This window comes from Podarcis bocagei, assembly GCF_964188305.1.
Source record: "Podarcis bocagei genome assembly, chromosome: 7".
In the NCBI taxonomy this organism is placed as follows: domain Eukaryota; kingdom Metazoa; phylum Chordata; class Lepidosauria; order Squamata; family Lacertidae; genus Podarcis; species Podarcis bocagei.
The window spans coordinates 43,329,942-43,357,861 of record NC_138132.1 but is presented as its reverse complement, the minus strand read 5'-3'; the positions used below and the strand labels follow the sequence as shown (position 1 = coordinate 43,357,861).

Genomic DNA, 27,920 nt, shown 5'->3' with positions numbered 1-27,920 from the left:
AGCTGATTGTGCATAGAGCTGAAATGGCAAACATCTTAGGAAGAAAAAAAAGAAGTGAAGTTCCCGATATAAAATTAAACTCTGTACTCTACGTGCAAGCTGACACTGTAAATAGCCAGCCTTGGAGAGTTTCCTGAGATCCAAACATTTGGCTTCAATTGCCCCGCGAGCTCTCTGGATGCCCAAAGACTTGCCTTTTTATTTGAGAGAGTTTTATTGCCACCCCCCAACACATAAAACACATGACCAATAAAACCAGCATCAAGTTCAGCTCTAAGACGTGGAGGGGGAAGGAGGCAGGGAAAGAAAAAGAAACAAGGCACACAAGTACATATAACAGTTTGATTTAAATGTCCTGCAGAATATTCCATATGTGGACACAACTGGAATCTGTTAAAAGATAGCCAGAAGTACAAAGGTCTCTCGCACTGCTGACAACTTGGCTCTTCTCTCCTTTGTTTGTACCTGGTAGCTCTTTTCTATTGACTGCTGCAATTCTGAGACAGAACATTAGCATCTCAATTTATTTCAGCATTCCAACGTGATACAAGTGAGTTGTCTCAAGTTTCCCTGAGAAATAAAAAATGAAACAAAAGCCAAAAAAAGAAACAGCTCAATCAAACATTGAAGCCAATGGGTATCAAAAAATATATAAGCAAGTCTTGTTTTGATATTTCTGCAAACTCCATGTTATTTATTTATATCTCTCTTTTATAAGAGAGGTGCAGGTCAGTTCTGTATCCAGGGCAGTTGTCTACCAGAAACCCTACCTGCCCACGTACTATCTCGCCAGAGTGGTGCATGCTCTAATTATCTCCTGCTTGGACTACTGCAATGCACTCTGCGTGGGGCTACCTTTGAAGGTGGCTCGGAAACTGCCTTTAATCCAGAATGCGGTAGCTAGACTGGTGACTAGGAGTGGCCGCCGAGTTCATATAACACCGGTCCTGAAAGATCTTCATTGGCTCCCAGTAAGCTTCCAAGCACAATTCAAAGTGTTGGTGCTGACCTTTAAAGCCCTAAACGGCCTCGGTCCAGTATACCTGAAGGAGCGTCTCCACCCCCATCGTTCTGCCCAGACACTGAGGTCCAGCGCCGAGGGCCTTCTGGCGGTTCCCTCACTGTGAGAAGTGAGGTTACAGGGAACCAGGCAGAGGGCCTTCTCGGTTGTGGCACCCGCCCTGTGGAATGCCCTCCCATCAGATGTCAAAGACGTTCAGAAGACATCTGATGGCAGCCCTGTTTAGAGAAGTTTTTAATGTGTGACATTTTAATGTATTTTTAATCTTTGTTGGAAGCTGTCCAGAGTGGCTGGGGAAACCCAGCCAGATGGGCAGAGTACAAATAAATTATTATTATTATTATTATTATTATTATTATTATTATTATTATATTACTATATTCTATTCATTCTACTCATAGGAACATAGGAAGCTGCCTTATACTGAGTCAAACTATTAGTCCATCTATCTTAATCCCATCATATCTGGATAGGGCTGGAAAAGGCTCCTACGTATAACCCTGTTAGTCAGTATAGACCAGGAGTCGGCAACCTGCAGCCCATGGCGGCCCATAGGGGTCATTTAAACGGCCCACAAGCCACCCCCAAACCAAGCCACCTGCTTGGCGAGTCCCCACGCACGGCTCTAAACCAGCACTGCACAGAGTGGGAACTGCATCTGTGCAGCCCACGGAGCGATCTCCGCAGGAGTGAACCGGCCCAGGTAAGGTAAACCTTGCCGACACCTGGTGTGGACCAGGGGTTGTCAACCTGGTCCCTATCACCCACTAGTGGGCGTTTCAAGATTCTAGATGTAGGGGGTTCTATGGCACAAGCTGAATCCTCATTTCATCAAGCACTGGTGGGTGGTAAGGATATTTTACCATCAAGAAAGATGCATTAGTGGGTGGTAGGTGTAAAAAGGTTGACTACCCCTGGTGCAGACAGTACTGAGCTAAATGGACCAGTGGTCTGATTCTGTATATAATAGATTCCTGTGTTCCATGAATTATTGAGAAGGCCTAGTTTTTCACTTGGCATTAAAAGGATGGTATTAGGTGAACCTATATATGTACACAAACACACCACATACACACACACACACACACACACACACACACACGCATACACACACACACACACACACACACACACACACATACATACATACAAGAAGGCTGGAAGATAGTTACTTTCCTCTCTTCTCCTTCCCATCAGACTTGATGGGCCTTTTGCAAGTCTCCAATAAAACTCATAACTGTTAAGTGAACTTGGTACCTTCTAGTTGTACAGTAGGGAGGCAGGGTGTGAAGACTAGTCCTGTACACATTGACTCCAAAGTAAGTTTTCAAGCATTCCATGGCACAGAAATGTGATATGATGGCAGTAGATCAGTGTGTTGGAATTGTTATTGTTGTTTAGTCGTGTCCGACTCTTCGTGACCCCATGGACCAGAGCACGCCAGGCACTTCTGTCTTCCACTGCCTCCCGCAGTTTAGTCAAACTCATGCTGGTAGCTTCGAGAACACTATCCAACCATCTCGTCCTCTGTTGTCCCCTTCTCCTTGTGCCCTCCATCTTTCCCAACATCAGGGTCTTTTCCAGGGAGTCTTCTCTTCTCATGAGGTGGCCAAAGTATTGGAGTCTCAGCTTCAGGATCTGTCCTTCCAGTGAGCACTCAGGGCTGATTTCCTTCAGAATGGATAGGTTTGATCTTCTTGCAGTCCATGGGACTCTCAAGAGTCTCCTTCAGCACCATAATTCAAAAGCATCAATTATTCGGCGATCAGCCTTCTTTATGGTCCAACCATAGCTTTTTTGTTGGAATTATATCACTGCAAAAAGTGGAGGGGAAAGGCTTTAAATCAGAGCATTGATAGAAAGGGGGAGGGGAGGCTAAACTTTCTCCACACCTGTGGCTGTGAACTCCTCCTCACACCCCTAAACTATTTGCCATTCTTCTCTTGGTGGGGTTTCATAATTATAAGTGACCAAATGGCAAAGAAGCTGTTTGGGAAAGGATGGAAGGGGAAGGGGAAGGGTTCAGCTACACTCTCCAACCTACCAATGCTACACTTAAAATTGGGAATGGTGAATCTCAACCCCAGTGCTGAATGTGGCTTCTCTATCTGGCCCTTTGAGCTCTCTTCAGAGCACACCCCTTACTGGAACTGCTCTGTATCCTGAGAGGATACCTAGCTGAAATGTGTCCTTTGAGAGTGCTTCTTGCTTGCCTGGATGAAAGGGGGGGGGAGAGAAATGTTAGTGTGTGTAGAAACTAACCTGTCACATACAAGGGAAAACTTGCATTTGCTGTTCCCACTACTTTTTGCTTCTTACCCTTTCCACCACAGGCAGATGGCCTCTTAATTTCAACAGGTCTGCTCTGTGTAGGACTTAGATGAATACAACCCACTGCACTCCCCTCCTGCCCCCCCAAAATACATATTTAATCAAGTCTCAGCTAGTAATTTGTCTGCCATATTCTTAACCAAATGAAGTGTCATAAACTAACTCATGTACACTCGTTGCAATAATCAAGAGGGGTGTTACTCAAAGCATGGGTAATACATGTCCTTTGACCCTTCCTCTTGACTGCAGCTTTACCCCACCAGTAAAGACAGGGAAGGAAATTCACCCAATGGAAGAAGTGAATCGGATGCAAGGAAAGAATGGAATATGGGCAGTCAGGGGAGAAGAGGCCATCAAATGAGGTCAGCAGGCATTCCTAAGCAACTAACAATTCCATTACACCATTGGCTGTAGAAGGAGCTGCCACCCCACCATGACCCAAAATCAACAGATGTGTCATGTTTAAGATTGTCTTGGAACTAAGTTCGCTTCTTGCCTATTTGAAGAAAACCTTGCAGCCAAAGTTTGCTCAGGGTGTGAGCTGAGTTTTGGTTAATGCATAAGCCAACAACATTAACTCTTGGTGTTTTGTGGATTTACACCCATAAATGGGCATAATTAGCATTGCCTCTGTTGCTGTGAAGATGAAATAATAATTGAGATTTGTTACATCATTCAAGGATGGTAAAAAAAAAACCTGACCCTAAGACTGCAATCCTTTGTAAGTCGACACAGGAGTAAGTCCTATGGAAATCTATTTTTAAATGAACTTTCCAAGTATTATTAGAAACACATATTTTGAGAAAGGGAACAGCAAATCTTCATGCAGGTGGTGGTGGTGTTTTGTTTTGTTTTGTTTGCTTTGTTTTTGAAATGGCAGGTTACTGCTGAAACGGGATGGACCTGAGTCGTGGGCGAACACATATGAAGATTACACCGACTGGAAATATACTGATGTGCCCCTCCCTGTGGTGAACGCTCCTTCACTGGAGGTTTTTAAAATGGGGTTGGATAGCTAAATGTCAGGGATTCCTTAGCTGTGATTCCTGCCTTGCAGGAGGTTGAACTAGATGACCCTTGGGGTCCCTTCCAACTCTATAATACGTACTGTGATTACATCTGTAAAAGAAGCATTAATTGGAACCAAAGCATCCAGGCAACAACTGAGAGAGATTTATAGGCATTCCTATTAAATGATCTTGAAGCTCAAAGCTATGACTCTTTATCTCTGTAGTTTTTCCTCAGCTTTTCCTGGGGAGTGGTCAATATTGTGTCTTCATTTTTGTTTTGTTTTTTGAAGTGCAGAAAAAAAATTTTTTTTGCTTCTAAAGACTTTTCTGGACTAGAATTTGCATCTGCTTTCAGTTTACTGCTCTCACTGCTGTAATGTTTAAAGAAAAGCCATTTAAATGTCAGTCCCACTCGCTATTCCCTTAGCAGGGACAAAACACACCATCCATGACATCAGTTAATCATCTCAAACTATCATCCTGTGCAGATAGTTGAGTCAACAACAAGCCTCTAAGATGCAAATAGCTCACATAACAATGACATGATAATTATTTCACAGACAGATGTCCTGGACACTGAAGCTGAGTAAGAGTTCGTAGGAACAAATCTTTCAAGCCTATCCCTGACTAGAGCCAATGTTGACAATCAAAATGTTATTTATTTATTTATTTATTTATTTATTTATTTAAACATTTATATACAGTGGTACCTTGGGTTAAGAACTTAATTCGTTCCGGAGGTCCATTCTAAACTTGAAACTGTTCTTAACCTGAGGTACCACTTTAGCTAATGGGGCCTCCTGCTGCCGCAATGTGATATCTGTTCTCATTCTGAAGCAAAGTTCTTAACCCAAGGTACTATTTCTGGGTTAGCGGAGTCTGTAACCTCAAGCGTCTGTAACCCGAGGTACCACTGTATACCATTTTTCATTAAAAAACACAATAATTTGGTTTACAGCACAAAATAAATACAATAGAACAGTGAAAAATATGAAATGGCTTTAAGATGCTTCATGTTAGCATAGTTACTTAAAGAATGCAGAGTCCAGAGAGAAAAGTCTTGATAACACTCTACTCAGCAAACTGAACAAAAACAGTGTATAATCTGAGAAAGGAACAAATAGGTTTTGTCTTTCTTAGGACAGGCTTTCAACATAGCAGGGATACAGTCAACCAAACATACACAGGAAAAATTTCCCTCAGAACTACTCAGCCAATCAGACCATATGCTACCTCAGTAGATAATGCCACTCTGCCTGGTTGCTAAGCAACATTCCCAACCATCCTCCTTTTGGATAGTGGACCTTATGAATAACAGAAATGACCTTTAAGTTACAAACTGAATGATCCTGGGGTGTCCCCTAGGAATTGATTCATAAATGAAAATAAGAATAAAATACTTCAAAAAAACCAAACCCCAAAATACCACAAATATCAAGAATTGTCTGTAGAGGTATTACTAGAAATCATTGCTCAGGAATGCCTTCACAATTAGGTATGTTTTAACCGCACAATGAAAAACCATTGCCAGAGTGTGTACCTTAATGCTAGAAACATTAGGGGGTTCAGTGCTTAGTCAAAGTCAAGGATTGCTCAGTATCAAGTATAACAATCTGCCATCTAGCCACCCCAGGTCTACAGAAATGAAAAAGGGCCTGACTCTGAAGTACCCAGTTCCAATGATCTCCCAAGAACATAAAGTGAAGTTGTACCCATTTATCACAAAAGTGGAGACATACCTCTGGGTTGAATCTCTCTCCAAGTCTTTCACTTAAACTTGATTGAAAATAAGTTCTTCCTATTTATTTAATGGTCCCTTTTATTCTGCTTTTACAATAGGCGGTCATAAAAGTTGAAATTTACAGAACACTTAAGACTGTTGTGTAATCATAAACTCATTTTTCAACCTGAAGCTTTGCTTCATTCGTTTACTAACCCAAAAAAGGGGGTTGCTGATGTGTTGCTGAGATCTGGTATCCACCACATGTTGTAGCAATGATCACTCTTTAAATATACCCTATAAATCACACACTGGAAGAGTGTGTTTGAGAAGGCTGATGTGACACAGGTCAAAGGGCAGAGGCAAAGGGGTGTTATGTTTATAGTCCTTTGGAGGGGAACTGGTTAATTAAAAGATGGCCTTCATTACACCTTCCAATGGAGCACTTAGAGGAACTTTTCTGACTGCGACTATCCTGCCAAAATCTAATTAGAGATTCATTGCATCTTATAAATCAATGTTATTGTGTGTCAGGCAGATACAATGCATCAAGCCTAAGTGGAATTTTAACTGTCCAAATCCGTTTGTCTAAACATCATAAAACCTGAAACAAATCAAAGAGCCAGTTATGCTAATAAAAGAGACACATATTTATTATGAAATACTGTGCAGTGTGTGTGTGTGTGTGTGTGTGTGTGTGTGTGTGTGTGTGTGTGTGCTTGCTTAATGATACGGAGCCAGGTCTATCACAGTAGCTAAATCCCACCTTCTGGGCAATAGTAATAGCCCTGGCTAAGTTTTCACCATGCGTAACTAGCTGGTGAAAGTCTGGTAGCCCCCAGATGGAGACACACGTCCCTGTGGACATCAAAAAGTGCTTCTCTGCAGTTCAATAGCTCTGGGAGAGCACTGCAATATGGATGCAGGTGTGCATCCTTCACCAGCTGCATGCACTTGGGTCCTGTGTACAGATTTCCTGTGATGGGAAGGGGGGATGGTTGCTTGGCCGACACACTTGTGTCTGTGTAACCAAATGGGATATTGCACAGGTAGTAACAACACAGAGACAGAGACATTTGTTGCTGTTGGCATCCATCTGTCTTGAGAGACAATGAAGTGTGCCTCCAGGTGTGAAACCACTGGGTTCGCAGTACCGAAGTGACCTCCCCAGGGGGCAAGCCTGGGCAGTGTCTTGGGCCACCCAGATGCCAAGATTCCCTCTTGGCTTAAGTGATGTGGTCCAAAGGAAAGGAGAGCAATATGTCTGGCACCAGCTTGGCTGCAGAAGTTGTCGGAAGGAGGTGTGAAAGGCGCCATTGAACCGCTGTAGGGACACCACTCTGAATTTCTGTAGGGTTTAGTCCTTAGCCTTTTCTTCTCCCAACGATACCCTGCTAGGCAGCAGAGCTTTAGAATAAGAGTTTTGCTTCTCCTAGATGGACTATCTTCCCTAGTTGATGAGCCCCTTCTGCCCCTCACTTCACAGCATGGGCAGAAATTAACTTCTTGACCGTTGGACCCACTCTTGGTCTCATCCAATCCGCTAGTCTTCACCTGCAGGGAAAGTCCCTCATTAACGGAGGATTTGAGACTCATCAGCTACCCTCACCTGGTTTAGCCGGCCAGTTGAAGCTCTTCCCAAGGTGTGGCCACTGTTGCATGCTGACAGCTTCTAGGAGCCACAAGTGAAAGCTGAGTGCAGAATGGGGACCAAAGGTGGACAAACTGTCCGAGAAGGAGCATGGTGTGTCCCTCACCAGAGGTACTATCCCTCCCTAACACCCCATACACCCCACAGAGAGATGCTATATGTGACCTTAATGATGTGACTGCAATAACCATGTTAAGTTTTTAAAACTTAAATAGCTAACCCTATCCATCCACACTGTGGTCCCAATTAGACATGACTGTCTGCCTTCTTGGAGCTGTTCTTGACATTTGACACCAGAGGTGTATGTTTTGGGGACCAACCCTATTCTTGTAACTGTGGTTTTGTTTTAGACTGTTTAAATATCATTTTAATATGTTTGAATATGTTTAAGGGACGCATGTGGCGCTGTGGTCTAAACCACCGAGCCTCTTGGGCTTGCCGATCAGAAGGTTGATGGTTCGAATCCCCGCAACGGGGTGAGCTCCCGTTGCTCAGTCCTAGCTCCTGCCAACCTAGCAGTTCAAAAGCATGCCCAAAAGTGCAAGTAGATAAATAGGTACCGCTCTGGTGGGAAGGTAAATGGCGTTTCCTTGCGCTGCTCTGGTTTTGGTGTTCCATTGCATCAGAAGCAGCTCAGTCATGCTAGCCACATGACCCGCCAGTTCCTTCGGCCTGTAAAGCGAGATGAGCACCACAACCCCAGAGTCATCTGCGACTGGACTTAACTGTCAGGGGTCCTTTACCTTTACCATTGTATTTTGGTTTCCTGTCTCCTAATTTGTCCTCTGGTTCTGACTTGCTCTTTGGTCCTGACTTTTGGCTAATTCCTCAGCCCTGCCTCATTGTTTGCCCTTTGCTCCTCACTTCTCAATTGCCCCAGAGCTCCTGGTCCCCAGCTCCTGGCTCACCATCTACTCGACACCATAGTTTTCTATGTGTAGGAAACATTTTTGCACGAAGGAACATCCCATCCTGTGAGTCCTCAGTGGCCATCTGAAGTGGAACAGCCCTGACAGTGCCTTACGTCATTTAAAATTAAGCCTGCTTCCCTGTGTAGTGCTAAAATGCCTGCTTGGCTTTCCTGAGCTGTATTTAACACAAGTCCTTACCTTTGTAAGTTTTGTCTATTAGCTTCTATGAGTTTACTAGAATTGGATACAACCCCCTGAGTTCTTTTTAAAGCCACTATCCTTGAGGAAACTGCACAAGAATCTTCAGTCTATTTGACAAATCCATATGGACTGGCAACATTTAAAAAAAAAAAATTAATGAAAGAAAAAAATCCCTGGAAAGTCTCTAGGCTATCATATTTTGCATTAGTTATCCTAGTCCACTTCCCCCACTTTGTAATAACTGGTTATCAAAATGGAAAGTGTAGAACACATTGCATAACAGAGTTCGCTGATGGGTCAGCTGATTGCCTGTTTTCTTCCTGCATTTCAAGGAAACCATTAACTGATTTATTGCTGAGGCTTATATCACAATTTCTAAGAAAACATTGTTTGTGGTATGATATGAATGTAAAAAAAAAAAAGCCAAGATGTTTCCAAGCGTCTAAGCCATAAGATGAGATCAACACCACTTTCATATGACTGCACTTCTCAGTCCACAGGGAGCTCTGTAGGGAGCTTATAGATCTAACCTGTAAAACAATTAGATCTACGCCAGCCTTCCACATGTTATCACTAGCCAGCGGGGTGCAAAACCTCTTTATCAGTTGCTATAGAGCAAAACCTCTTTATCAGTTATTGTAGAGAACAGGTTGTTACACAGTCATCCCCATCTCTGATCTGCCCAGCACAGAGAAGCACCTTGAGATATGAGTGACTGGATTCTGAGAAAAAACAGACAAATAAGTAGCTAAGTCAAGTAGGGTTAAATAGTGTTGTGCTCTGCAAACATAGCATGAAGACTGGCAACATTAACCACGCTTTGGGGAAATCCCTTGCAGATAATTGCATTGCTGGGAGACAGTCAGAGAGGCAGTTTTAGGGCAATGTGACTGGTTCCCCCACAATGGGCAATGAATGGGGAGGGAGCCCAGTAAGCACATGCCTGGCTATGGGAAGGCGGCATGAGGGCTCTGACGGGGTCCTAGATTCCTCCCTCCTCCTCCCCCAAGCCAGCTAAGTGCTAACTAGGCTTTGGGAAGGAGACAGGAGGACTTGAGGACCCTGTCAGAGCCTCACACCTCTTTCCCAAAGCCCATTGCCTCACTTACCAGGCTCAGCACTCAGTGCATCTATCTCACAGCCCTAAATCCACCCTGCTACACTACTCTCATGCTGCCAGCCAGAGATTTAGTTTACAGTCTGAATGAGTTTAATACTCACCCCTCAGATTGTGCCACCGCAGGCATGTCTTCGTTGTTCATCAGAAAAAGTGGCAGAGCATGAGTGAAATGTGCTTCTTTCAGGTCTCATGCTCTACAGACATAAATATGGGCAGAATGGGCAAGTTCAGCTTACTATGGAGCATATATTAAAATATATAAAGATTCCTGCTGGATCAGGCCAAAGACCCATTTAGTCTAGCATCCGTTGGCCAACCAGATATCTCAATGGGCAGCATACATTTCATGCCTTGCTTTGCACATAGCACAGAAATAGTAATGGAAAACTCACCCCGTTGTAAAGTTGCTTTTCCCAAGGTAATTCAACTGGACTGCTGTCTTTCTAGGAGTTAACTGACATTGGGACATTAATATGGATACTACTTTTTTTTCTTCCTAGGAAAATGCTCAACTACCCATAACTCAAGACACGTATTTATTGACCTGGACTGCCAGTAGCCTGAGAGAAAATTCATGTCATATTTGCACTGAGACATTCAGCTGAATTTGATGGGAAACCTGGTTGGACAAGGTTCTCCATCTCAATCCCATATAATGCTTTTTAAAAGAAAAAGGAAAGGAAAGAAAGACTCCTCACTTCCATAGCATTTGCCCAAAACAATCAAGAAGAATCCCACCCCCACCCACCCACCCATTTTTGGTTTAGAAAATGAGTACTTATTGTGCTAGAAAAGTGTTTCAAAAGGAGCACCTTCATTCTTATGCAACACGAAGTCATGAATTCTGCATGAGGCTGCATGCACACCTTGTCAGAAATTATATCTGCTTCAGCTAGAGGGACAATGATACATATGTTCGTACGAACACATAATATGTTTTATTTAAAGTATGCCATAAATATTTTTTTTGCCCTCTAGCAGAGTTTAGAATGAACAGGCGCTGTATGGTATCATGACAACAATGTTCAGATAACGGAAAGGGAAGAAATCTATTCGAAATTGTCTAACTTTATCTGTGCGTGTGTATGTGGGGGGAATACTCCATATCTTTACTGATAAAATTGGCACTTGCAGGAGACTTACTGCAGTAAAACATACGCATTCTGCCCATCACGCAGAATTACACTAATATGCTGATTCACCGAGGAGGCATTGCTTCTTGATGGCTCTCTCCATTCTGAGGCTTGGGGACAGATTCTTACCCAATCCTAGCATGACAACAGGAGAGGAAATTCAAGCATCCCTTAGGGATAGGGGAGAAATTTGATTCCGTTCACATTTAAGGGCAAGCCTGCCTAAACTGTGCTTTCCAAAACAGTGTGAAATCCAAAACACAGCCATCCTTCAAAATTTGCACTGCTCCAAGTTTTGTAATGCAGTTCTCAAAGGATAGTTGTGTTTCAGTTTTGGTTTATGTCCTCTTTTGGAAAGTGCAAATTAGGGTAGGCTTGTGTTTCTTTATATACATACATTTCTTTACATTGTTTAGTCTGTGAACCTCCCTGAGCTCTTTTGATAAAGGGTGGTATATAAATTTAATAAATAATAATAATAATAATAATAATAATAATAATACAAGATGACTTCAATTTCTCCTCCATCCCTAGTCCCTTCACTTGGTCCGTTTACTCAAGATGCATGCAGTTTCTCTCCTGCACCTGCTGCACAGTCCTCCTTTGGATCTTGGCCACAGTGAGTTTATCAAGTATGCTAATATTTACCTTACTTATTGGCATATACAGTTCCCATCAGCTGCCAGACTTAGTCTATCTGTTGAGACCATCAGTGTTGGATTGCTCTCTAGCAGGGGGAGAGCAGAAATCCACCTGTGTGAATTCTTTGTTAAAGAGAATGAATAGATTTATTCATGAGCTAGACATCAATTAAAATCAAATTACTCAATGGGATAATGATTAACCAAAGAAACACAGCTAAGTTCTCCTCATGTTATGCAGGTACATTGGGTACATTTTCTGTGGGAGAAAGTAGTATTGTTCATACTAAGAATTCCTTCTACTTCTGCAGTCACCTGCAAAATTTTGTTTTATGTTTTAATTGCCTTTTCCAGATTTTATTCTCAGCTTTCCTTTGGTTTTGGTATTTTTCTTCCTTCCCTAGCCAATAGGTGCTAATGGCACAAATGTAACAGCAAAATACCCATAAAAGCATTCATAAAAGCATATAAATGAGGAGTGGAGAACCTGTGGCCTTCTAGATACTGTTGGACTCCAGTTCCTATCAGCTCCAGTCATCATAGCCAATGCTCAGGGATGATGGGAGCTGTAGTCCAACAATATTTGGAGAGCCAAGTGTTCCCCACCTATGGAATTGGGGTTTGAATGGAGTCTGGGATTGCATGTGCTGGCTTGTCCATGTGTCATGTCCATGTGTCTTGAGGAGCCATTTGGACTCCTTGTCTCTCATTTCTCTCATCTCACTCTCTGCTCTGCCCTCATTTAGCTGAAACCTGCAATGTTTTAATAATAATAATTTACCGGTATTTATACCCCACCCATCTGGCTGGGTTTCCCCAGCCACCCTAGGTGGCTTCCAACAGAATATTAAAAATGTGATAAAACATTAAACTTTAAAAACTTCCCTGTACAGGGCTGCCTTCAGATGTCTTCTAAAAATCAGACAGTTGTTTATTTCCTTGACATCTCATGGGAGAGCATTCCACAGGGGGGGGGCGCCACTACCGAGAAGGCCCTCCCTGTAACTTCGCTTCTTGCAATGAGGGAACTGCCAGAAGGCCCTTGGAGCTGGACCTAAGAGTCCAGGCTGAACAATGGGGGTGGAGATTCTCCTTCAGGTATACTGGGCTGAGGCCGTTTAGGGCTTTAAAGGTCAGCACCAACACTTTGAATTGTGCTCGGAAACATACTGGGAGCCAATGTAGGTCTTTCAGGACCGGAGTTATATGATCTTGGCCACTCCCAGTCACCAGTCTAGCTGCCTCATTCTGGATTAGCCCCATATAGAGTGCATTGCAGTAGTCAAAGCAGGAGATAACCAAGAGCATGCACCACTCTGACGAGAGAGTCCGCGGGCAGGTAAGGTCCCAGCCTGCATACCAGAGGGAGCTGGCATACAGCTGCCCTGGACACAGAATTGACCTGCAGCTCCATGGAAAGCTGTGAGTCCAAAATGACTCTCAGGCTGCGCACCTGGTCCTTCAGGGGCACAGTTACCCCATTCAGGACCAGGGAGTCCTCCACACCCACCCGCCCCCTGTCCCCCCAAAACAATACTTCTGTCCTGTCAGGATTCAACCTCAATCTGTAAGCCGCCATCCATCCTCCAACCGCCTCCAGACACTCACACAGTTTTCATCCCTCGTTGTCCTCATTGCAACTAGGCTTATTTGTTTTATTTATTTATAAAAATATTTATATACTACTGCAGCATAAAGACATATCACAGTGGTTTACAACAATATAAAAACATAAAACCAAACAATAAATCACAGAAAGTTAAAAACTAGTTAAAAGCAAAAAGAAATTGAAAACAGACATACCCACACACCCCATTGTGTGGGATGTACTCTTAATTGCCTGCCTACACCTGGCAGAAAAGAAAAGTTTTCAGTGGGCATTTAAACATTGGCACAGAAGGCGCCCGCTAAATCGCGATTGGCAGGGTGTCCCACAGGACTGGGCCAATGACCCTGAAGACTCAATTTCCCATTGTTGTCAAACAAACCTCGCCACAGAAGCCTGCCAGATCTCTAGCCCACCTCCTCTTTCCCTTATCTGCAGAGCTGGAAAGGATTCAGAAAAGGGCAACCAAAATGATCAAGGGATTGGAGCAGGTCCCCTGTGAGGAAAGGTTACAACCTTTGGGGCTCTTAATCTGAGAAACAAAGCGAGTAAGGGAGACGCGAGTGAGCGGCACAAAATTAAGCACGGCATGGAGAAAGCAGATAGGGAGACATTTCCCTCTCTCACAATACCAAGAACTTGGCAACATCCAATGAAGCCGGATACTGGAAGATTCATGACAGACAAAATAAAGCACTTCTTCATGCAGCACACTGTGGAATTCGTTCCCACAAGATGTACTGATGGCCACCAACTTGGATGTCTTTAAAAGAGGGTTAGGCCAATTCATGAGGGAAGATAGGGCTATCAGTCATGATGGCTGTCTTCTATCTCCACTATTGGAGGCGGTATGTCTTTGGATACCAGTTTCCAGAAATCACAAGTGGGGAGAGGCCATTGTGCTCATATCCTGCTTGTGAGCAGCCACAACAAGAGCAGGATACTGGACTAGATGGGTCTTTGGTCTCATCCAAGAGGGCTCTTTTTATGTCCTCACCGCATATACAGCAAAAGTAGTTCCCTCTAGCTCTGCCTTTTCTTCTCTGTCTCCCTCCTTCCCCATACAACTGGTCCAGGCAGGGTGATGCCAGAATAGCCTTTCCATGCATATTTAAACATTCTGATCATTTTTCAGTTCTGTAAGAAAATCAGACCTTGATTTTGCACCACGGCTGGGCAAAATTTGTGCTCTGCTACCATTCCCCATAAGTGGTCTGCAAGGCAAAGTCCCCATGGTACACTACAAGGCCCAAAATCTTGGAGATCACGTGTCCTTTTGTGACACGTGTACAGGTGTTTGCACGTGATCGACATGCTACCTGGACATAGCCCCATTAAAGTTTCCCTATGCAATTGCACCCAGGGATACATAGACTGTGGCTATTCACAAGTAGGATATGTTGCCTGTGTGAATCAGTTCCCAACCCACCAAGCCACCACTCTGAATTAGAGTACCCTTCTCCATCATTATAAGAGCCAAGTGTGTGTATTAGCCGAACACTGCGAGACTAGTATTGACCTAGTAGCCTGGCAGCAATTTATTTCGGTTTGCTGTTGTGGTTTATGGTTTTATGTTTTTCTCTTGCTTGGTTATGACAGCCTGTCAATAAAATGAGCAGTACAAAATATATTCAAACCCGGTGTTCATTGATGTTTTATGGAAGTCCCAGGGCACCCCCTAACATATGCTTCTGTCATCTCTTCCTGAAAAGCTCCGTGTTCTGGTATTTAAAATACTGTTTGACTTATCCAGCGGCTGCCTGGGTCCTGAGAGCTTCACTGCTGTTATCCTACAGGGCTTCAAAAGAGGTAAAAGAAACGTACATCTTGTTTACAGCTCTTCCATACAAGGTTTGATAGTAGCTTGCATATCAATGACATCGAGGTTCTGATTCAGCCAACATTAAGCACTGATCTCAGCTGGAACTTCCAAAGGCCTTCATTTTGACTGGATTCTGCCCCTATGGTCTAGGGATTTTATTTGTTACATTCATATACTGCTTTTATCAAATAAGACTACTAGAGGTGGCCAGAAGCAGCTTGCTAAATGGAGAACTACATTCACTGCCCAGCAGGTTGGTCACTGCTGTTTACCAGGTGGAAGAGGGGTGAGGCAGTGGGGTAGTTGGGGGATGGAAACATACCAGCAGAGGCAATCCAGTGCTTGTGCAAGTATGCCTGATTCATGCTAACCCCCTTACTGACTCTCCTCCTCCCAGGAGGCAACAGGGACCCACCAGCTGGGGACCTGGCATAGCAGCTTTGCCACACCCAGCAAGACACTTCTGGGGGTGGCTTTTACTACCTTTTCCTCCAGTGTGGCTGCAAGGAGAAGTATAGGCGCTTCGTCTTCCATGTTTGATTGACTGTAACTTGTCATGTCATCCAAACCTGAACAAACAAGTTAATCTTAACTATGACTAGTGGAAACAAGCCAACTTCAAGCCATAATTTCTGAAGTTGGCTTGTTTACACCAGCCATAGTTAAGATTAACCACAGTTTAGGCTCTGAACAACACGCTAAACTGTGGTCAATCTAAACCAGAAGCATAAACTTTAGATCTCCTCCTTGCAAGAGAGCCAGAAAGAGGAGGGGGGAAGCACATGAGCCTAGGAAAAGGCTGGGCTACTTCTTTGAATGCTAAACTATGGTTTGATGTTACATCTGAACGCAGTCATTGAGTTTCTAGGTAGTCTTCCATCCAGGCAATGTCCAGACCAGACCTGCTTGGCTTCAATGACGTTTCATCCCTGAACCAGAAATGGCTTTTCTAGGTCACAAACAAAAATAATTATGCATGTAAACCAGAAAACTAATAGGGCCACAGCCCCTCTCCTCAGGCTACACCCCAGGTTTCACACCTCCCTTGAGTGTTTTTGTCTGGCTGATATGTATCCTTGAACTCTGATGACACCTCTTGCCTGGATGGATCATGGAGAGGGATATTTGAGTGTGTGTAGAAACTTGACTACTGTGCAAAAGTTTGAATTTAAATTCACTGCTCTTTCCCGGCCAAGTCACTGGCATGTAGCCTCCCAAAAGTATGTGCATAGAAGTATGTGCATAGAAGAATGAGGCCCTTGGGCTGAAAAAGGTTCCTCACCTCTGTCCTAGACCATTCTATTGGTGCAATGGGTCAGTGTGTCTGGCTGTTAACTGGAAGGTTGGCGGTTCGAGCCCACCCAGGGTCGGCTGTGGATGGGATTCCTGCATTGCAGGGGGTTGGACTAGATGACTCCAACTCTACAGCTCTATGATTCTATTATCTTAACATTCTCCAGTGAAGTGCTGGAAAAAAACTGAATGCGAGTGAGGCATTAATCTGAATTATGCAGTTTACCGCCTCCTGTTTGAAATTTATCATAAGGCTGAGCGAAGATTCAGTTGCATAAGGCAAGGCTCTGTAAACCCCTGGGAAAAAATGCATCACTGTGTATTAAAATGCTAATGTTGTGCTTTGTTCTTTGGAAAGTAACATTTAGATTTTTCCAAAGTAATAAAAAGATTCGATATATTATTCAAGAAGTCAAAAACACTTAACTTTATTGTGTGCTGAAGAGCAAGGGGTATTCATTTTCTTGATAGTTACACTTTCCTTTCTTGCTATACCTGAAATGGTTCTTGGACTGTGACGGGGAAAGAAGAAAAATCAATGAACAGATTAAGGTTTGAGTCTACAATCAAAAATCTTTAGTCAAGATGAACCATCAAATATTTCACTCAAATATTGTACAAACGCTTCTCCCGGGTGGGAGGGGAACAGGGTTAGAGTTAGGGTCATCCTTTTTTTGCTTGTGAGAACTGTATGTACCTTACCATATTTGAGTGAAATGCTTGATGGCTCATCTTGGCTAAAGAATTTATCATGGCAAATGCAACTGCAAAGGGGAAAAAACACTTTATTGGCCAGAAAAGCACCAGAAGAGCCAGGATGTCTCTTCATGAGTTGAATGTTATCACTCTCTCAAAAGACAGTTGATAAAACAGACTGAATTTAAAAAGACTGAGCGATTACAGCTCATTTTTGCCTTCCAGTGTGCCATCTTCAGGGTTTAGCATCATCTTTATTATTAATAATAGTCAAATTTATACACTGCCCTTCATCTGAGTGTGGTTTAAAATATAAAAACACAAAAATACATAACAAAGGCAATAACCCCCCAACAGTATTGTTATTTATTAAATTATTAAATTATATTTATATATTCATAAAGCTAAAGGGTAAAGGGACCCCTGACCATTAGGTGCAGTGTGACCGACTCCGGGGTTGCAGTGCTCATCTCACTTTATTGGCCGAGGGAGCCGGCGTACAGCTTCTGGGTCATGTGGCCAGCATGACTAAACCACTTCTGGCAAACCAGAGCAGCGCACGGAAACGCCGTTTACCTTCCCGCCGGAGCGATACCTATTTATCTACTTGCACTTTGACGTGCTTTTGAACTGCTAGGTTGGCAGGAGCAGGGACCGAGCAACGGGAGCTCACCCCATCACGGGGTTTCGAACTGCCGACGTTTTGATTGGCAAGTCCTAGGCTCTGTGGTTTAACCCACAGTGCCACCCACGTCCCTTATATATCCATACGTTGGTTTTTTGTGTTCCTGTATCTTCACAGATGTAGTTTATTCTATATAGCCTTTTCCTATTCCAGGTATTGTAATTATTTATGCTTTGGTTTCTAGGGACTCTCATTGTTTATATTGAGTCTGGCCATTGGTCCATCTAACTCAGTACTGTCTATACAGACTGGCAGTGGCTCTCCAGGGTTTCAGGCAGGAGTCTCTCCCAGTCCTACCTGGAGATGCCAGGGATTGAACCTAGGATCTTCTGCATGCAAAGCAAATGTTTTATACCACTGGCCTGTATCCCTTTCCCCACATAGCTCTATGAGCTCTTCACCTTCTCCTACCCTATGTGAAACATAATAAAAAAATAAAAACTAGCTCTATCTTACACAAATACCTATCCGATTTGCTCACTGCAGAAAAGGGGTGGACTGAGAGACCTCAGTTTTTATTATATATACAATGAGCAAAGAGTTATCCATGCTACACAGGAGCCAATCTGGCTGTCATCAATCAATTCTTGCCTATATATTGTCTCATCCAGTTAATTGAAGTCCATGACTATTTCTAAGAAAAAAACTATTAAAAACTAAATGTCATCCTAGGGGTGAGGTTAGGCCTGGATAATTATCTGCAGATAGGATATGAATCTGGCTTAATTTTGTTGTACTTAAAATTAATTACTGATTAAGGTGGTGGTGAGGAACAGACAGAAGAAAAGAAGTCCTAAAGTGATCATTAAGATACTTTAGTAATGAACCAAAGATCATTATTTTAAACCAATTATTTTTATTGCATTGTGGAATTTCCTTGAACCAGTCCTGATCATCATTCTTCTAATTTGCCTAGCGCAGGACCAGAAACTTTTCACAAAGGTGCTAAGGAATTTAATAAAGCTGAACTGCCCAAGTGCCCCTAAATTTTTCCCATGTGTATTTTTCTCTGACCTAAATAGCAATTGATAGATAGGCTACTGGATCAGTGAGTTTGGCATACTTCCAAAGGAAACTACAAGGTGATTGTCAGCCATCTTGATCCTGTGGTTGACACTAAACAGTCCCATTTGCTCATTCAGGCCATTTCACCAAACATAGGAAGCTGGCTCAGTATCAAACCATTGGGCCATCGAGTTCACTGGTCTTCAGCTCATGGGTCTTGACCCATGGGTCATGGCCTCATCCAAGATGGGCTGCAACAGGATGCAAATTTATGGTAAAATATTGAGAAATAGGTCCCCAAATTTATCTTTGGGTTAAAAGTGGGTCCTGGGTCTGAAAGGGTTAAAGTTCCTGATCTCACTGAATACTGTTTGCACTGACTAGCAGCCACTCTCTATGGTGTCAGGTCCTGGCTGGATGACAAGGAGTGGTGGGAAGTGCCAGCCAGGGAAACCCCAAGGGAAATCCCAGAGGAGGAAGGCTCAGAGTCTGTGGATGGGACAACTGAGGAGAGGTCAGAGGGGGAAGCTTGGGACAAGATGCTGGATACTGATGGGACAACAGGGTTTAGTGAACAGGAGGAACCTGGGACAGGGAGCAGTTCAGACTCCAAGGCTGAAGCAGAGGAGGGAGGTCAAGAGACTGCCTCTCCAGCTGCAACAAGTTCCCCTCCCCGCTGGTCTTCAGGAACATGCAGGATAATGAGGGCAGAACAGAGACCAGATGTGTGCAGATGCAATTTGAGACTGTTTGGGAAACATCTGGGAGAGGAGGAGCCTTAGGAGGTGTGGAAGGCAGGGAGCTTCAGTCATGGCAACTGCTCCATAGGGGCAAGACCTGCCTGGAAGTGTCACTGAGGTGTATGCCTTTTCCTTGAATAAATAGTTAACTTCGCTGGAAACTGACTGTCTCTTCATTCTGACCTGCATCTGACTCCAGCCTTGACACATGGTATCCGACCAACGTCTGTCCCAGGGATTGAACCTGGGACCTCCTGCATGCAAACATATGCTCTACCACTGAGCCATGGTCCTTCCCTTGGGTAGATCTGGATAACAATGCATACCTGGCTATGCTGAGCATTTTGGAATTACAAGGTGGAACGATAATACTAATGGAACTTTTAATAAAATGGATCTGCACAATAAGAAGAGAGAGAGAGAGAGAGAGAGAGAGAGAGAGAGAGAGAGACTATCATTTCTCTCTCTTCATCTCTCTCTCTAGGCATCACAACTGTCAGAGGGTGGAACAATTCCTGACTTCATGCTCTGTGGTTTCAGACAAAAGACAACAAGATATTAGCCTCCGTACTGAATGAAGGGAAGAAAAAAATTTGCCCAATGTGGCATTGAGATCAGTACTGTAAGACATTCTTAGAGGTTAGCATGAATATATTGTTAGAAGGTATGCAATAAGGCAGAGGAAGCCAAGACAGAAAGGAGATATGTGGGGTTGGGGGGGGGGAATCAATTGCAATCCTTGTGGCACCAGACAATCAAAACTAATATCCTGTATGATCTCACATACGAGGCAGCATTAAAAACTGGAAATATCATTTTGCAAGACACCCATTAAAGACACAAACACGGGGGTCATCAAGGGCTAATCTGATTGACCCTTTCTGTGGTCATCAGCCTCATCTTTCAATGAATTGCAAAGCCTGGGAAATGAATTTCTCTTTGGGCTTCAAAGAAGGCTCTTCAAACAGCAAGCAGGAACAGCACGGCAGATCTGTTCTGGAGAGAGAGAAGTCGGGATCACTAGACTTGCATTTTTCCACACACCCCTGTACTTTCCCAGCTGCCAGACCCATTTGCGTGAACAATGTTTGAAGCAAACTACCAGCCCCAGATCAAGTACGCTCAGTGTCAATGCATGACTAGTTAAGGCAGACAAGCCTTGTCTGTCACCTGAACTCCACAGAGGGATTAGGAGACTCATGCTGCAAAATGAGAGAGAGGACTAGCTAGATAATTGGAGTGTTTCAAAGCTTCTATCATGCATCTGTGCAGACTTGGGCTCTTTGGTGTTCTAGTTGCACTACATATGACTGTCCCACAAAGAGAGTCCAAGCTTGGCATTCAGTCTTCCAACTGGATCACGTCTTTGTTCAATTGCACGCTGTGCCCTGTCTTGGATCCTCCCCTTGCCAGGGACATAGAAGTTACTCTACCTGCCAGCCCTTGAGTCTGTAGGTGCAGCTTCTGAATGCCAGGTCAGTTTTAAATAAGAGTTTCCTGGGTCATGATTTTATCTTGGATGAGCTGACCTGGCTAGCATTACCAAGACCTGGGTGTGGGGACAGGGAAGGGTTTATATTTACCAGTTATGCCCACCTGAGTTTTCTATGCAGTGCAAGAGCAGACCTGAGAGGTCATGGAGGAAATTCAACCTTTTGCTTCCTGTTCAACTGGTCCAGGTGTGGAGTATTGGGGATTTGGGGATTAGGGATTCTTTTGGGCTGCACATTAATTCCTGACACATTCAGCCTCCAAGCCTCAGGTACCCCACCCCTGACTTTGAACGAACATCCAGAGGGGAAACTAGATCTGGAGTCTCTAGTCCATTCCATCCATATTTTTCTGTCTTCCCGTAACATCTGGTGTTGTTCCGAAAGCTCTCCATGCTTTTCTTCCTTTGTGAAAGAGGCACCCATTTTCCCGCCTCATTCGCAGGACACTTCAGAATTTCTCCAGTGTTGTGTTGGATACAGAGTTTTGAACATACTTTATCATTGCAGTGAAGAACGAGTTCAACTTATTTTACCGCTTCTATCAAAATTTATACCCCTTCAATATTATTTGGAATCCTCCCCTGAAATTCTCCGAAAATACCTCCTGGAAGATTCCTCAAGCTCAATATCATATGAGGTGGCTAAATTTTGCACTTTAGTAATTAGGAAGTGTAAATCTCTTCTGTTGAATGGCACACTGCGAAGTTCCCTTGTGTAACCGTTTTTCTTTTCTGAGGTTGTTGCTGATTTCTTGTTGTCTGATCTTGTGGTGTTTAGTGTCACTGGCTTTGGCCACAATAAAACTTGAATTGCCGGGTGGCTAAGGATGGTGTGTATTTTGTCTAAGCATGTCACCAGTGTTTTGCAGCCTGCTTGGCTGCCTACACTTCCTGATCTAAAAAAAGCCTTGTGGGAGGAGTTACCTCATAATGTCTTCTCCTGGGCATTAATTGAAGGAACACCCAAGAAGGCTGCTGAGAAGGAAGGGGGTTGGAGAGAGAGAGAGAGAGAGAGAGAGAGAGAGAGAGAGAGAGAGAGAGAGAAGATTGCAAATCAGGAGCAGCAAAACAGTTACCCACAATATTCTCTCCTAATCTATGTTCTTTTCCATACACCTAGATTTGAGGGAGGGGAAGGGGGAAGTAGATATCAGATGTGACAACTGTATGTTTTTCCCCAGATATCTGACTGTTCATTTTGACTTGGAAGGGCTACAGCACCTTTCAAAAGTTTTCGCCTTCCATTTCTGAGGAACTTTATCCTTGTGGCATGGATGTCACTTTTCACAGTGCTCAAACCAGCTTCTGCAATTTTCACATAACGGCAGTTGTTGACAGGTTGTTAGGGCTGACAGTGAATATGTTTGAAAAACTGTCAAGCTGGTGAATATATATATATATATATATATATATATATATAATATTTAAGAGAGGGAGCCTCCTCTAACATTTGTAACAGCATGTTAAAACTCAAAGTATAGTCTTGGAACGTGCAGACCTACTTCCAGTCACACTGCATGCCCTCCAACGACAGCTGACATAAATATATGATCCTTCAAAATTAGTGTCAGGTTGTCACTATAAAAAGGTCAAGACCACAAAACCCCATTTATCTGAATGAGACTGATTTGGCCATTTAAACGCTCACTTGCAGCAGTTCCACATTGCACACTTGAATTTTGGGCTCAGTTGAGATCTGTAGGTTTTTAATAAGCCGAAGACACATGCTAGGCATGCTGAACCCCTGGCCATTCAGGCATGCTGAATTCAAACACAGACTTCCCATCCAAAGGCATTCCTTTGCTTTGCACTGATCCAGGAAGCTTCCAGCCATGGACCAAGGCAACCAGAAGACGGAAAAGTGAGAAGCAGTCTTTTTTGAAATCCCCACAGGCTTTGCCTATGGAGCTCAGTTCTTAATGAGATCTTAAGCAGCCCAGTCTGACAAAAATAATTATTGCATATTTGCATGAGTGACTTCCATCCAAATAGGGTTGCTAGGTGTAGATTCTGGCTAGGGAATGGACAATTCATTGTATATTCCACTCTCTTTATGGAACTACATGATCTCTTTCAGAAAATAGCCAATCTGGAATTGAATGCCTTAAAGATCTTGGAGGCTTTTTTTGTACATTATAAACAAACAACAATAGATGGAGAATGGCTTAGGTACCATTTTTCTAAATGTTGAGTGCACATACCTCTTCCGTTCTTTCTGTTACAAGCAAAGCATCTCTCAGGTGGCCTGCCTCATTTGGTTTATTGCTGTCTGGATCTCATCCGCCATTCCTCACCATGTTACCGGGACTGGGTGTGGACATCTCTAGCAGCAAAATGGACAACACATTGTATAGAGTTATTTAATTTATTTTAAGAAAAGCAAATACCTCTCTATGAATGTGTGTGTGTATGTTGGCTGGTTTGTTGCCATATGTTTGGGAAAACCCGGACAGGTCCTCTTTTGGGGGGCCAACATGGCCATCCAGGAGGATTCTTACATTTTAAAGGAAACATCTGGGTTTTTCAAGCTCGGGTGCGCCTCTTTTCCTGGCTCAGGCTGGCAGCAGCTTGGGCTGTATTCTTTTTTCGCTTGAGATTTGGCAGCGGGGGTGTGTGTGGGTGTGGGTGTGTGAGTGAGTGTGTGTGTGTGCACGTATGTGTGTGTGCTAGTTACATAAAATGTGAGAAACCTATACAATATTAACACTTGTATGTCTTAGAATTTGAATAGGCTCAGGAAAACAAAGACCAAATACAGTTTTGAAACTTTATGGCACATGTTTATTCAGTACACTGGAAAGAACAATGTTGTTCCCTTACCATCAGCTACTCACAGCTCACTCTGGGACAATCTGTTAAGAGACAGATTAGAAAACATCTAACTGATGCAATCAATTCTAAACTACTTACAAACTTACTTAATGTTTGACTGTATTATTTATATTGCATATGCAAGAAGAAGTTTAAAGGTGGGGAGAGATAGCCTGCTTTTTGTTTTTTTAAAAAAACCTTTTCTGAATAGGTCCAGGGTAAAATTTTCTGACAGTTACTGGTAAATACCAGTAATTTCTGAGGCAGCTGATTGCTCCAGTAAATATCATCCCAAAGTCATTTCCATTTCCATTTCCATTCCCTAGCAAAGAACACTTCCCATGGTATAAATGTCAAAAAGCACATTATTTATGGCACAAAGACTTCTGATAAGTTCTGCTGTGCCTTAATTTTGTGAATAACCAGTAAATGTTAACATTTACCAAATTTCTGATATATACACAATTTTTTAAAAAGGTACTTTGACATCTACAACAGAGCTGGAAAGCAAAAAAGACGTCTCTGTATTGCATAGGTTTTCAAATAATACTGTAGAGAGTATCCCCTAAGCCTTATCGAACAAGTAACAGAGTGAAATTCTCCAGGAACAAAAAAAGTCTGGACGTCTTTTATGTGCTACACTAGGTCCCAGCAGATGCTCATGCAATGTTTGCCACCAATTCAAGAGGCAACAGAAACAAGGTCAGTGTGCTTTGTTAACAAAAACCTAGACAATTCTACTCAGGTGTGCTGGTTCCTAAATGAATGCATGGATCTTTTTTCCACATGCTGTTATATTTCTTTTGTAACCACAGTAGTGAGAGGCACGTTCTTGAACTTTCCTTGACTCCATGGAAGTATTCTGAACTTCAGGGAATAGCTTAGAGAAATTCAAGATTTTGATAAAAATCTTATTCTTTGAAACCTAAGTAATGGCCGTTCTGCCAAACTGCCCCTCCTAAACTCATTAAAACACTGTACATTTTGCCAAGACAAGGATTTCAGCCATTAAAAATCTGCCCGGTAGTTTCAATATCAGGGTTGCAAATAAAATGAGATCAGCTGCAATGACTGGATTCATTGCCCCATATCAAAGAATGGAAAATTAAAAACAAGTCAATTAAAATTAGAGTTGTGTCAAATATATACCATTGGGTAGCAACTTCAGTTATGAAATGAAACCCTACAGGAAACAAGTGGGGTGCAGAAATGCATTAAACATTCACAGGAAAGGAGTGCTGCTTACCTTCCTTAGCTTACAAGTCGGCAACAGGTTTCCAGTATTTTCCCCTTGTATTTTTAACGTTAAGTCACTTTAGGCCATTTTTGTGAGGAAGGCAACTAATAAATCTAATGAATAACAATAGAAATAATAGCTGCACATGAAGCTACTTGGGAGGTGGTGTAAATGTGTACAAGCACCTTGCCTGGATCAAGGCCTGCCTGAGAGCCAGGAAGGGATGGAGCCTGCAGCTCCTATTTAAGTTCTCAACATGAGGCGCTTCACTGCTGAATCAATAGTTGTTTGAATGCAGGGTAAAGAACCTTGGGCCTGAGGGACAAATGCAGCCTCCAGGTCCCACTATCTAGCCCTCAGGACTCTCCCTAGGTCATTTCCCCACTGCAGGCCACACCCCTTAATGCATCCTTGAAGGCTGATAATGTATTTTGCTTTTCTAGATAGGGGGTAGAGATGAGCATATGACTTCACAGAGAGAAATGTAAAATTTACATTTGTTGCTCTACCCACTTTTACCTCTGACTGTCACCCCTGGAGGGTTGCCTGGAAGGGACCAAAAAAGGTTCCCCAGCCATGTCTTAGAGCTCCACGTTTCACTGCAGACCCTTCCTGGAAACAGACAAGCCTTCAGCATCTTGACTGAATGTTGTTGGTTCCATGGCTAGCAAGATGCTGTTATGCAGGCCCCATTCATTACAATGCATTTTAGGTAGATAAAACACCAACCAAGGTTAGATTCAATGTTCTTCTTGCATCAAACACACCCCATATTCTTGTGTTATTTTGAACTGACCCTCCACCCACCCACAACACGTTCATTATTAAGAGCATTTCTAAGAGATACTCATATCAGCCCAAGTCATTTTGTTGCCATTAACATGTAACTTGTGATCCAATAAACGTCACAGTGAGTTTCATTTAATTAAAATCATAAATATTATTCGGTAATGCAGATTGACGTTTATACCTTCATTTACGTGACGTGGGATTTATGGCTATGGCTTTATTTGATGGAGGACCACAAATAACGCCCATTAAACTGCCACGGGATGGACAAGAGATCACATTAATGGAATTAGACAAGGCAAGGTACTGATCTATGCAGCTCTCTTGCTTTAAGAAAGAAAGCCAGATCCTGCCTAAAACCAGATGTTTTCTTTGGCTGCTGTAAAAGTTTGCTACATATTCACCGGCAGTTTGACACTAGCTATGCTGAAGTGGAACAGAACACAGCACCAGGGACTGGGCTTTTCCATGCACATCCCAAAAAAAATTCAGCTTCAAGTTCATTCCACTATTGTTATCTCAAAAGCATTTGTATAGATCTATTTCATAACTTTTTTTTAAGTTTAGCATTAAATAGGATCTATGTGAGCTTTACTTCTGACTTTTGAAGAAAAATGTAAAAAAAATCCTATTGGAAGATAGACCTCATATTTTCCCCCTTATCTTCAATTGAGGAAGACCCAGAAAATGAAGCTAACCATAGTTTTGCACACACATAAAGTCTTAATTTTATTTGGAGTTGGCAGATTATAATCAAAAGAGACAAAGGAAGCAAAGTTATTTCTCTGGGGAAGGTTTGAATCTTACCTCTCCAAGCGAATTCTCACCCCGCCAAGTCTGTCCCACCTGTGTAATGTACAGAAGGGTAGCTTGTTGCTCTTCCACAGCATTAATAAAATCTCCTGCTCTGGTTTCTGTCCTTGCAGTATTGTTGAAAGACAGATCTAGTCTCTCTGTCTCTCTTGCAGAGAGTAAACAGCACATAGACAGATGACGATGAGAGGTGAACTCAAATTTGCCTCGTGGGCAAATTATCTAACTGGATGCCATTGCGGAGTTGAGAAAAACACTGTGGGAATGAGCAAGCCTCTTCAACCATTATATTAATTGCCTTGGATTCATTGGCACCCCAGGAACTGAGTTTGTCCTGCTCAGAGATTCTGAGAGAGTAAGCTGCGTTAGTCCATTACAGCAAAACCAACAAAACAAAAACACAGGGACCAAAAGTTGACTCATTTGTTGTTAAGCAAAGACTCCTTCATCAGATACATGAAGTGGATAAAGAAATAAAGAGAAGGGATAATGATTTGTTTCTTCATTTATTTGTTAAATTTATATCTCACCCTTCCCTCCCCCCAAAGGAGCCCCAGGTGGTAAGCACACAAATGATAAAGCGATGAAAACATCTAAAAGCTATTCGAGTACACTTGCAGACTGGGAAAGATCTCCACTTGAAAGGCTTGGTGAAAGAGGAAGGTCAGTAGGTGCTGAAAAGGCAAAGAGCTGGCACCAGTCTAATATTCAAGAGGGGGAAATTTCAAAGGGGCTTTTGACTTGTAGCTCAGTCTCCTAGACATTGTGCAACAGACAGTAGGTGTCATAATATCCACCTGGATATTTATAGGTTCCATAAATAACTTGATATCGTCACTCTGGGGAAGTGCAGCAGCAAGGATCATTGGGTTTGCAAATTAAGGGTTAATTCTGTTATCAGGAAGTCAGCTTACCAAGGGGCAAGTGTTGCTTCGCAGCAAGGGAGTGTATTATGATGTGTACTGAGGTAGCACGTGCTCTGTGTACGTTTGGTTGAATGCCTTCCTGTTATGTAGAACTGGCTTAAGAAAGACAAAACCGCTCTCTTCCTTTCTCCTCAAATTCTACACTGTTTTTGTTCAGCTTGCTCAGTAAAATGCTGTCAGGACTTTTCTCTCTGGACTACCATAGTTTGCCATGAAATGGGCTTACTTATAATGTGTAGTTTAGTGGCCCAGACTCACTTCATCTC

General features: G+C 42.9%; 1 long non-coding RNA gene across 4 annotated transcripts; it reads right to left on the bottom strand.

The window, feature by feature from the left end:
- Positions 1-223: 223 nt before the first annotated feature.
- On the bottom strand, positions 224-27,031 carry LOC308591785. Of its 4 annotated transcripts, XR_014010251.1 has the most exons (7): positions 26,723-27,031; positions 25,646-25,738; positions 25,039-25,072; positions 23,280-23,401; positions 22,003-22,050; positions 2,279-2,835; positions 224-570 (listed from the first exon to the last, which is right to left on the bottom strand). It is a non-coding gene; the product is annotated as an uncharacterized lncRNA (long non-coding RNA). The 4 variants fall into 4 exon arrangements; XR_014010252.1 differs by lacking the exon at positions 25,039-25,072; XR_014010253.1 differs by lacking the exons at positions 22,003-22,050; positions 23,280-23,401; positions 25,039-25,072; positions 25,646-25,738; positions 26,723-27,031 and adding an exon at positions 11,747-11,911.
- Positions 27,032-27,920: the final 889 nt, after the last annotated feature.